The following is an 11,070-nucleotide window of genomic DNA, read 5'->3' as shown; positions in this document are numbered from 1 at the left end:
CTGAGGCTCAGAAACATGGAGGCATCTCCCCAAGGTCCAGCCACATGAAGAGGCACCTGGGTCCAGGTCTGATTCTACAACCCCAGCTCTCCCCAGTGATGTTGGAAACAAAGGCAGAAGAAAAATTTTCTAATTTCCTTACTACCCAAAGCCCATTGACAAGTCCTTGAAACAGGCAGAGAGATATTTCTGTAGGGATTCAACTGCCCAGGTGTTAATACCTGCAAAAGGCAACCTTAACCCGACCTCCAGGATCCTGTAAGTCTACTTTAACATATAAAAATTCCTTTGGAAACTTCCTTTATCTCTAAACCCCCCAAGATATGTGTTGGTAATCAACCCGCAAGCATATGGCCCAGTGTGTACATAGGAAGGGTCTCATGACTAAGGTTTTATTAGACAGTAATAAATGACCTGTTCCCAACAATAACCAGCCCGCTCAAGGTCCTAGAAACCTTGCTTCCAAAATTCCTTAGAGGGGCGCCTGGGTGGTTCATTGAGCGTCTGCCTTCGGCTGAGGTCATGATCCCAGGGTCCTGGGGTCCAGCCCCACATCGGGCTCCCTGCTCCGCGGGAAGCCTGCTTCTCCCTCTCCCACTCCCCCTATTTGTGTTCCCTCTCTCGCTGTGTCTCTCTCTGTCAAATAAATAAATAAAATCTTTAAAAAAAATTCCTTAGAGACTTACGCTATCCCTAACCCACTCCCAACTTGAAAGTATATAATGTGCCACTCCTCATGACCCCAGCGCAGCTCTTTCTGCCTACGGGTCCTGTCCCCGTGCTTTAATAAAATCACCTTTTTGCGCCAAAGACATCTCAAGAATTCTTTATTGGCTGTCGGCTTGGAACCTAAGGTCTTTCCTACATCACCCAGCAGGGCTAAAAAACTGGGGGGAAGTTTTGCAAGACCAGGTGGTTGGTTCTCACGATCTCCAAACGTTGCACCTTAAAATCTTTGGTTGGACGGGAGGAGGGGAGTGCTTGCTTTAAAACCTGGGCCTACCATTGCCTGGTTTCGTAGGCCTGCGATGGATCACAAAAATTTGCATTTTGAGCAAGCTTCTCAGTGATTTCGAAGGAGCAAGTCAGCGGATTGCGTTTGGATCATGAATGCCCAAAGCATCTAACAACTAATATTTAACATCTAAATCACCTCAGCAGAGGGTAACAAGAGGCAAAGAAAAAGTTTGGGATAAGAAAGAGACTCTGGTGTGCCTATTTTTAAAACACCAGTAGGCCTCTATTGCAGGCCCCACAGAAGTATGCCCGTTCTCCCCGGCGGTGCCAACTCTGTGGGTCCTGGCGGGACCCCCAAAGCCGCCCAGCCCTGAAATGGGCCCCTTGGAAAGAGGCACTGTGATCCCACCCCACGTCGCAGGGGGCGCCACGCAGTCTCGCTCCGACAGGAATGGGGCTCCGCTTCCTTCGTACGCTGGCGCGGCCAGGAAGCCCTCACTTCCGGCCTTGCGCGCTCAGGGTCTGAACGCAACGGGCGCCAAGGTAAGTAGAGGCTGGTGTTTTGTCCGAGTGAGAAGCTCTCCGCCCCGTTGGGTCCTTCCCCCACGTCCGCGGGGCCGCCCACCTCCCCAAAGATCTCTTTGCGGGACCTCCGACCGGGCGTTCTCCTGTTCCAATCTGCCTCCCAGTCAGCCTGGAGGTCCCAGTGCCGCCCTCTTCCCACGGCCCCTCTGGTCAGGCAGGCGCTGCCCGCGCTCGCCTTACTCTGTGTAACGCCCAGACCCTTCGCTTCCGCCGTTGTCCTCCCGCAGGCACCTTCCCCCGAGGCCACCTCCTCCCGTAGAGCCCTTGGGCGGCGGTGGGGAGGCGTGTCCTGGATGGCGAGCAGGCCCTGGTACCCAGCCGAGCACCCTTTCCTCCTTCCCACGCCTCTCTTCGCAGACGGTCAGCCTGAGGTTTAACCCCTTCGTTACCTCGGACTGCAGCAAAAACCGCAAACGGCACTTCAGTGCGCCCTCGCACGTGCGCAGGAAGATCATGTCTTCCCCACTCTCCATGCTTCCCTCTTCTCTCTGCCAAATCCAGTACCACCAAATGCCCAACCTCTGCTAAACCCAATACTACTGAGACATTACTCTTACCACAGCACTTTCTCCTGGAGAATTTGGTTCAAAGAGTCACCCTGAGCAAAGCCTGGAAAACTTGCATCGAAAACTTAAATCGAAAAGCAAAGTTTTGCTTGGCTGGTATATATACCGCTCTCCAAGGAGCTGCGACAGAAGTACAGCGTCCGCTGCGTGCCCATCCGCAAGGACGACGAGGTCCAGGTTGGTGTCCCTCAGGCTCTCGTTACCCCCCTGCATGTCGCTCTGGCGCTGCCTAAGAGTGTCATGTGTGCTGGGACGTGGGGAAGTCGTAGACTCACATGCCTTCACGACCCTGGCAAATAATGTCACCCTGCAGATGTGTCGAACCGGAGATGGGGCCCACAACCACCAGTGTGCCTACCCCATCTTAATTGAGATGTGCCTACCCAGCTTAATAGAGAGCATGCCCATGCAATTCTTTAATAATGATTGTTTTTTAAAAAAATAGTATACCATACCAGCCAAGCAAAACTTTGCTTTTCGATTTAGTCCCTTGGCTGCAAGTTTTCCAGGCTTTGCTCAGGGTGACTCTTTGAACCAAATTCTCCAGGAGAAAGTGCTGTGGTAAGAGTAATGTCTCAGGAGTATTGGGTTTAGCAGAGGTTGGGCATTTGGTGGTACTGGATTTGGCAGAGAGAAGAGGGAAGCAGCAAGTCAGAAGCATGAAATTATGAAAGAGAATGATCCTTGTGAGAAAGTATAAGCTGTCTGTTCTTCCTAGAGCTTTGGATGTGTGGTAAGAAAGGGAGAGTGGGGGATGACTGAAATAGCCGGGGTAGATTAACTCCTTGAGAGTTTACGGAGTTGGCACTGTTCTAGACACTAGCAGTAAGCAGGACTGACAAGGCACCTGTCACCATGGAGCTCAACATTTTAGAGCAGGGATTCCCAGCGTCAGCACTGTTGACATCTTGGACTGGATGCTTCTCCCCACTAGATGCCTGTAGTACCTCCTCACATTTGTGACAAGCGAAAATATTTCCAGATCTTGTCAAATGTCCCTAGGGAGCAAAATCCACCCCCCCTTCCCCTAATTGAGAACCATTGTTTTAGATAATGAAATGGGATAAGGTTAAGGGATTTGGTGTATCTTCTAAGGCACAGGGACACTTTGAAGCTTTGAGGAACACTTTGAGAAGCTTGAAACCAGGGGATAATTTGGCCGGAGGGAATGAGAGGAATAGAGTGGGAAGTATAGTTTAGAGGTATGATCAACAGTTGCAAATTCTCTTCTAGGTCCTTCCCATCAGACATGTTCTAGAATGGGGGAATTGCAAATGTGTATAAGGGCTAGGTAGGCAAATTAAAAAAGGGAGGTTGGCTGATGGCAAGAAAATAGCAACTGGAAAGCTCATGCCTCATTTAAAGGAGATTGTGGTATACCTCCAACCCATTGCTACTATAGGGAAATGCAGGCTCCTTGTCAGATTCTTGATTTTGCAAGAAAACTAGAAAGTTTAAATTCTCTTCCCAGTCCCCCATTTCCTTCTAGCTACTACTCCTCTGTTCTGCATGTATGGCCAGTGTCCTCAAAAGAGTTGTCTACACTTCCTCACCTTCCCATTTATGCCTAGACCCTCTCCAATCTGATTTGTATCTCACTACTTTATAGAAACTGCTTTTGGCTGAGGTCACAAATAACCTGTTTGTGACTAAATCCGGTGGACACATCTTGGTCTCATCATGCTTGACTTTCTCAGTAGCATTTGGCATTGGTAGCACTGCCTTACTTCTTGAAATAGTTTGGCTTTTTGGCTTCTGTGACCGTTCAGGCTCCGTTTACTTTTGACTTCTCAGATTCCTTTGCTGGTCTCCTCTGATCTCTAAATGTTGGAGTTTGTCAGGTTCTACACCTGGTCTAACATCTCATCTTGCCTACATTGCCTCCCTGGGTGATATTATCTATTCCGAGATCCAAACGTCTGCCCTATGCTAACTCCCTCTTTTATATCCCAGCCCAAACCATTTTCCAGAGCACAGACCTGTAGATCTAACTATGCGTGGAATGTCTTTATTTAAAAACCTCATAGTCGTCTCAAGCTTCCAATCCGGGAGTACTCTTGACCGGAACACTGCTTCTGTCTATAATCTGCTTTTCCTCCCATCTTTCACACTTCAATAAGCATCACTTTTTCACTTGCCTGTGCCATAAACCTTTAAATTCTCCCTAATGTCTCTGTCTTCCTAACCCACATCTAATCCATTACTTAACCTTAATTGATTCTCTCTCTAAAATAAGTCTTTCTTTACATTTCCAGTTTAGTTCAAGACACTAGCTTTCACTCTTATCCTGGTCAAACATTCTTCACAGAGGGACATTTTTGGCAAATTAGATTCTGCTTAGAACCTATCATTGGTGGTTGACTGCTTACTATAAATCTAAAATCATTGGGACGCCTGGGTGGCTCAGTTGGTTAAGCGTCTGCCTTCGGCTCAGGTCATGATCCCAGGGTCCTGGGATCGAGTCCCGCATCGGGCTCCCTGCACCGCGGGGAGCCTGCTTCTCCCTCTGCCTCTGTCTCTCTCTCTGTCTCTCATGAATAAATAAATAAAAAATCTTTAAAAAAAAAATAAAATCATTGACAACAAGGCCCCATGTGCCCCAGTCCTGGTCTGCTTGTCCAGCTTCATCTCATCCTATTATGTCCCCACATGTTCTGTACTTCAAACACACTGGCCTTTTCAGGTCCTTAAGTATGCCTTGATCTTTCCTCCCTCGGGGTCTTTGCCCAGAAGGCTCCCTCTGCCTGGAGTGCTCTTCCTTTTCCCCTTTACCTGAATGACTCCTCATTTTTCAAATGTTATCTTAAATGTCAATTCCCCAGAAAAGCCTTCCCAGATACATTAATCAGCATGGTATCATAGCACCCTGTATTTATATTTGCTTGCTAGCAGTGAACACAGTTTGATTTTATTTCTTTTTAAACTGAGGCATACTGGGCCCACCTGCAGCTGCTGGAGCTCATCTTCCTCCAGACCGTGTACCCCGACATCTGCCCGTGCCAGTGCCTGTCTGCGCTCACCCTGCTCCCTGAGTCCAGGATCCAGGTGTGGTTCCAGAACAGGTGTGCCAAGTCACGGCATCACAGCTGGAAGTCCTTTCAACCTTCAGTCAGACCGGAGCTTTGACTCCACCACTCTGCTCATGGAACTGAAGCAAAATGAATTGAAGTCCCAGCTGCCTCTTGAGATAATGTGAACTGGTCGCCTCATCCCAGCAGGGTTGGAGAGGGCATCTCTACCCTGGCTCTCAAGGTCAGAATTTTGAAACCTATTCTCTGAAGACACTGATTGAAAGCTGGACTCTTGAGAGGAACACATCTTTTCTGCCTTTGGTAACTCTTGAGGATTCTAGGCGAGTTCAGGATAAGCTCAGAGGAGCCATGACTGACAGCCAAGGAGGTACACATCAGAATTCTTTCCTTTCTGGCTTCCATGTTAAGGCCACATCAAGGTTCTCCTTGATAAGGGTTTGCCAGTTCTCTGGCCTGTGAAGCTCCTTCACCTTTTGCCTGTGACCTTTTACCCTTGCCTAGTTCTTCTTTCTCTGTAGCACACTGCTCCCTCCACCCCCTGAAATTGTGGCACTCGTTTTGACCTGTACACCTGCAAATCTGCACATTCAGTTCGGTTTGCATTCCTGCTCCTTCTTGCCCGTTCTCTTATGTTTTGGATTGGTTTTTTAGAACTCATTATCTCCTTTGCAAGAACACTTCAGCTTGGCCTAATTTCCCCTTGTGCCTGGCAGCTGCCTCCTCGTGCTTCCTCCAAGGCTGATACGCTTAAACTTCTCTAACCCATCTCCTTCATCCTCATCCTGTGCCCAGGATTTACTGCTTTTTAATGTGGCCTGTCATCTTTACATTCATTTGTAGCTTCAGTGATTTTGTATCCAGATTATTTCAAGAGTCCCCTGCCTCTAGCTTCTCAACTTTTTACACATTACTCTCTTTAGAAATCTGTAGTAGCCTCCAATTGCTATCAAATGGTGAAAACCTTTTGGTTCCTCTCCCAGACAACTAACTGATATCTCTAGCCAACAGGGCAGTTTTTCAGATCTTCATATGGTCACTCATGCACAATGTATGTCGTCTCAGAGCCACTCCTTCCCGTTTCGGAACCAGATGAATACCTTTCTCTTTCAAAACACTTGCGATCTCTGCCCTGCCCCCTTCTGAAGTCTGAAACTTTCTGTAATCATGATTTTGTACCTGTTAACTTCAGTCACTCCAACACTCCCCTTCGCCCTTGTTATTGTATTTCTGTGCAACGTTAGTGAATTATTAAATGTTTCCACAAATGAAAAATAAATAAAACTGAGGCATAATTTACATACAGTAAAATGCACGGGTGAGTTTTGGCAGATGAAAAGCCACGTAGCCATCACCATAGTTACGATCCAGTAAGTTCCCATGTGCCCTATTCCAGTTAGTGATTATATATTTGCATGTTTATTAGTTAACTGATTATTACCCATTACATTAAGATGAGGCCAGAGAATTTCTCTTTTTTGTTGCCTGACCTCCGTGACCTTCTCATCTCTGGTGAATTCATTGTCTTACTGTAAATGGCTTCATCCCTCTGTTCCACTGAAGCACACTAGCCATGATCACCAGTGACCAGCTTGTTGTCACATTTGTTCCTTTATCCTTCCTGTGGATGACCACTCCTTGGCATTTGATATTCTTTCCTTGGCTGCAGTACCCCACATTCCCCCAGCTTCCCATTCTCTGTGGCCATTTCAGTCTCCCTTATAAGCTTTTCCAAAATGTTGGCTTTTCTCGGCTTTCTGCATTCTGCCTTCATACCACAAGCTCCCTGAGCAAAATCAGGCTCCAAATTACCATCTTTGGAGGACTCCCGGGTCTTTGTTGCCGACCCAGTTGGACTTCCAGCTGTGTATGGAATTCTCCACTAGAATGTCCCAAGATGCCTCAAATTCAGCATGTTCCCAACTACACTGTTTTCTCCTAAAATGTTTCTTCCCCCATGTTCCATGCCTCTGGGAAAGGCCTATCCATCCGTCCAGTTGCTCAGCCAGACTCTGGATATCATCTTTGCGTCTTCTCCCTCCCCTTTCCAGGCCAGCTGGGTTAGTCTTGTCCTATCCCTCTCCTCGCTGGATCTAGTGTTTGTCCAGTTCTCTTTAACCAGGGTGTTCCTTTGGACTCATTTTATTAAACTCTTTCTTCAGTCTTGATGATGGTTAAGAGGGGCTTTTTCACAGACTTTTCCACATTTCACGTAAGAGTCTCTGGTCATATAGAGTGTGGTGGATTTTCAGTGAGGCGTGGCTGTTCTCTTTTCAACCTGAAAATCACCTTGGTAAGTAAGCTGAACAATCTAAATAGACATTTTAGGAGTATTGAAATTCTCTAGTTTTTTATATGTGCTTATTTCCTTTATGTTTCTTATAATCAGCATCAGCTATATTGTGGCTCCTGTTTAATAGGCTTGTGCCTTCAGGGAAACCGTAATCTAGTTGGTTTTGAATAGTGTTGGAGTGTGAGTAAGATTTTTAGTATATGAAAACAACCCAAGAGATTTTAATTTAACATTTTAATTTTTTTCTGACTATAAAATATTTGTGTTAATTATAGAAATCTTGAAATTTAGGGGCACCTGGGTAGCTCAGTCAGTTGAGCGTCTGACTCTTGATCTCAGCTCAGGTCTTAAGTGCAAGGTTGTGAGTTCAAGCCCCACGTTGGACTCCACGCCGAGTGTGGAGCCTCCTTTAAAAAAAAAAATCTTGGGCGCCTGGGTGGCTAAGATGGTTAAGCATCTGCCTTCGGCTCAGGTCATGATCCCAGAGTCCTGGAATTGAGTCCTGCATCGGGCTCCCTGCTTAGCGGAGAGCCTGCTTCTCCCTCTGTCTCTCTCTTTCTCTCTCTCTGTCTCTCATGAATAAATAAATAAAATCTTTAAAAAATAAATAAAAATTTTTTAAAAATCTTGAAATATGGAAGAATAATATGTTTTGTAAAAAGTCATCCGTAATCCTACTTCGTGGCAACCATTATTGACATTTAGATATATTTCCATCCCATCGTGTTATATGCCATATATCTGAAACATACATAGACAAGATTCAGACTATATTTCATATAAAGCTTTGTTTTCTTTTCTTTTTTCTCTAAAGGTCTTATCTTGAGCATTTTCCTTGGTCATAAATTGTTTTTTGAAAACATTTTAAATGGTTGAAGGAGAGTCTCAGTATAGTATCTTTAATCATCCTTCTCCATTTAATCACTTGAGAATGATTATATTTTTTCTGTCTTAAATTTTACTTTTATTTAACCGAGATATAATTGATATATAAGATTGTGTTAGTTTTGGGTGTATAGTGATTATACTTTTTTACTCTCAGGACTAGGTCTGTGGTGGCCATCCTAGTTCAAGCAATTTTTTGTTTCAGATAAGAAAAAAATTCAGGTGAAGAATTTTCACCTGACTTAGAACAACACAGAGCAGATTTATAGCCAAAAAATAGCTGACTTTTGACTGCAAGGGGTTAATATGCTTTTGTGCAAAAAGTTATATGTTAGTCTGTGTATTCCTGATAATTAGTTTCCTCACTGTGATGTTCACATATTAGAATGGGGGGAAATTTTTCTTTTGTGTTTTCTCTTCGGTGGTTCGAGGACACACTACAAAGGTCAGCAAATTGGCAAGGTGGTCCAGGTGTACAGAAAGAAATATGTCATCTACATCGAGCGCGTACAGCGTAAGAAGGCTAATGGGACAACTGTCCATGTGGGCATTCACCCGAGCAAGGTATGGCCTGGGACCAAACGGTGGTAGCAGCTGTGTAGCTTAGTGCTGTTGTCAGAGTTATCAGTGTGTTGGGACTGTCTACTCAGGTGGCCCTACTCAGGGAAAGACTTCTAGAGGGAGGTCAGGCAGGCTTGATCGATTCATTGACCTAGGATCCAGATTCTTTTCTTCTCTGTTTTGTCATCCTTGGTGAAGGCTCTGTCTTCGAGCAGGTTGCAAGAGGGTTCCAGGTACTGTAGGCGTCACTTTCCTACTGGATGATGTCCAGAGGGAGAATTGAGAACATCTCTTCCTATGACCCTCACCACCCACCTGGTGTAATAGGATGTTTTTCATTTGTACTCCTGTTTCACATACTGTATTGTAGGGTCTTTCTCCTCCAGAGTTTCAGATAAGGGCAGAGTGGTGAGGGTCTTACTTATCCTTGTGACCTGTGGTCCAGTAGCTGGTGGGAATGCACATGTTTAAAGAACAATGCATTTTGCCGGCCAAAGGGTGATAGACGAACCAGAAACATGCTGGCAGTATAATTTTTCCCAGCCCAGTATTTGATATCACTAAACTATCTAACTGGTCTCTTAGATCCTCAGGAGTTAGGGGGTATTGCTATTGTTGGGAAAAGCTCTTCTGTACAAAATAATTGTAGTTATAAATCCTTTCCTTAAAAAAAAAAAATAATAATAAAGATGTTTTCTTACCCTTAACAGGTGGTTATCACCAGGCTAAAGCTGGACAAAGATCGGAAAAAAATTCTCGAACACAAAGCCAAATCTCGACAGGTTGGAAAAGAGAAAGGCAAATATAAGGAAGAACTTATTGAGAAAATGCAGGAGTGAATGTAACCTGTTGTGCAAGCACAGTTTAACTGTAGACCTTTAGCCGGTGTGTGTTCCTTTGAAACTCTTCAAGACATCTGCCAAACATTTCATCTCCTTCCTGTTTTGCTATTGATAATGTAGCTTTGTAAATCCACTTTTACTGTTTTGATTACTAATTTTATGAATAACAATTGAAAATGTTTCCTAATTCCACAGGGAGTTTGCATTGTTTTATAGATAAAATCCATCTTTCCCATGAACATTTCCCAGAAAAAACATTCTTTCCCATGTTTTAACGTACTGAGCAGCAGAATGGAAGTGGTAGCATGGCTTTGTTCCTGCCTGAACCCTCATGGCTGATGGGGTGGGCAGGACAGGGCTCTGGTCCCTAATTTAGGAGTTTGCCCCACTTAGTGGTGGTCATCATGTGAACTGGCACATAGAAGATCTCACTGAGTGTCGGGTGCTGCTCTGGTCTCAAGTCTGACGGATTGCTCCCTGGCTCGTTTCCTCTCCCTTGTGCTCCAACCAAACCAAATGGCGTGCAGCTCTCTGACCAGGTTGCCCTTCCCAAGGTCTTGACTTTGCAAATGCATTTCCAAATGACTGAAATGTCCTTCCTCTCACCTGGAGCTAACTCAGGAAACTGACGACAGCCTGGAGGCAATATTTGGCTCACAGACAGATTATGTTTCTCCTTCTGTTTTCATAATTTTAATAGGTCAATTTCCAACATTTAAAAGTTGAAGGATTTCATGGAGAAATCCAGATCTTGCTTCATCTGGTTACATGGGGCCCCAGTCCAACCCAGCATCAGTTGTGTGGAGCTCACAGGCTGACTGTCCCTATCCAGTCTGCACCACTCGTGTACCCAACTTGCCAGGCCCCCACTGGCATCTTGAGTTTTGGACTCCAGGTCTAACTGCAACCAACCTAACGTGAGTTCACTCCTTTGGGAGTTAGAGACTACACCAGGTGGTGTTATACAAAAGAAAGTTTATTTGCAGCAAATCAGATCACAGGGAATAGCTTCCAAAACCATGACTCCCCAAATAGGGGTGAGTAGGTTTCTTTTATTTAGGGTTATGATGAATATTCAGAAAGGGGAGTTTCTTCATTGTAGGTAGAGGTGGGCATGCAGTTGTGCACATGTCTTAAGGAAACATCTATACGAGCATTGTATGTTATATTAATGAGGTTTGTTCTCCTCCTTGGGTGGGGATTTTAACATTATAATGAAGCAGAGGTAGCTGTTGGACAAGGGGAAAGGAATAGGGGCAAGCTCTGAGAGCCAATATAAACGGGATTGAGTCTTGGGCTCCTTATCTTGGAAGGAATGCAGCGCCTTGCTTACTTTTGAAACAGCCCTGGGA

The 11,070-nt window shown here is 45.2% G+C and overlaps 1 non-coding gene across 4 annotated transcripts; it reads left to right on the top strand.

Annotated features, from left to right (window-relative positions):
* The first annotated feature begins 1,390 nt into the window (after window positions 1-1,390).
* Window positions 1,391-9,905, top strand: LOC123861767 (uncharacterized). Of its 4 annotated transcripts, XR_010413214.1 has the most exons (6): window positions 1,454-1,500; window positions 1,900-2,285; window positions 2,739-2,841; window positions 5,037-5,360; window positions 8,747-8,879; window positions 9,587-9,905. It is a non-coding gene; the product is annotated as an uncharacterized LOC123861767 (transcript). The 4 variants fall into 4 exon arrangements; XR_010413212.1 differs by lacking the exon at window positions 2,739-2,841 and having other exon boundaries at window positions 1,401-1,500; window positions 2,105-2,285; XR_010413211.1 differs by lacking the exon at window positions 2,739-2,841 and having other exon boundaries at window positions 1,456-1,500.
* The last annotated feature ends 1,165 nt before the right edge of the window (window positions 9,906-11,070 follow it).

The sequence above is a fragment of the Mirounga angustirostris genome, unplaced genomic scaffold (genome assembly GCF_029215605.1).
Source record: "Mirounga angustirostris isolate CCGP_5_RB_7025 unplaced genomic scaffold, mMirAng1.0.hap1 SCAF_7, whole genome shotgun sequence".
Lineage (NCBI taxonomy): Eukaryota > Metazoa > Chordata > Mammalia > Carnivora > Phocidae > Mirounga > Mirounga angustirostris.
The sequence above is the reverse complement of the archived record's forward strand: the minus strand, read 5'-3'. Positions and strand labels throughout refer to the sequence as shown.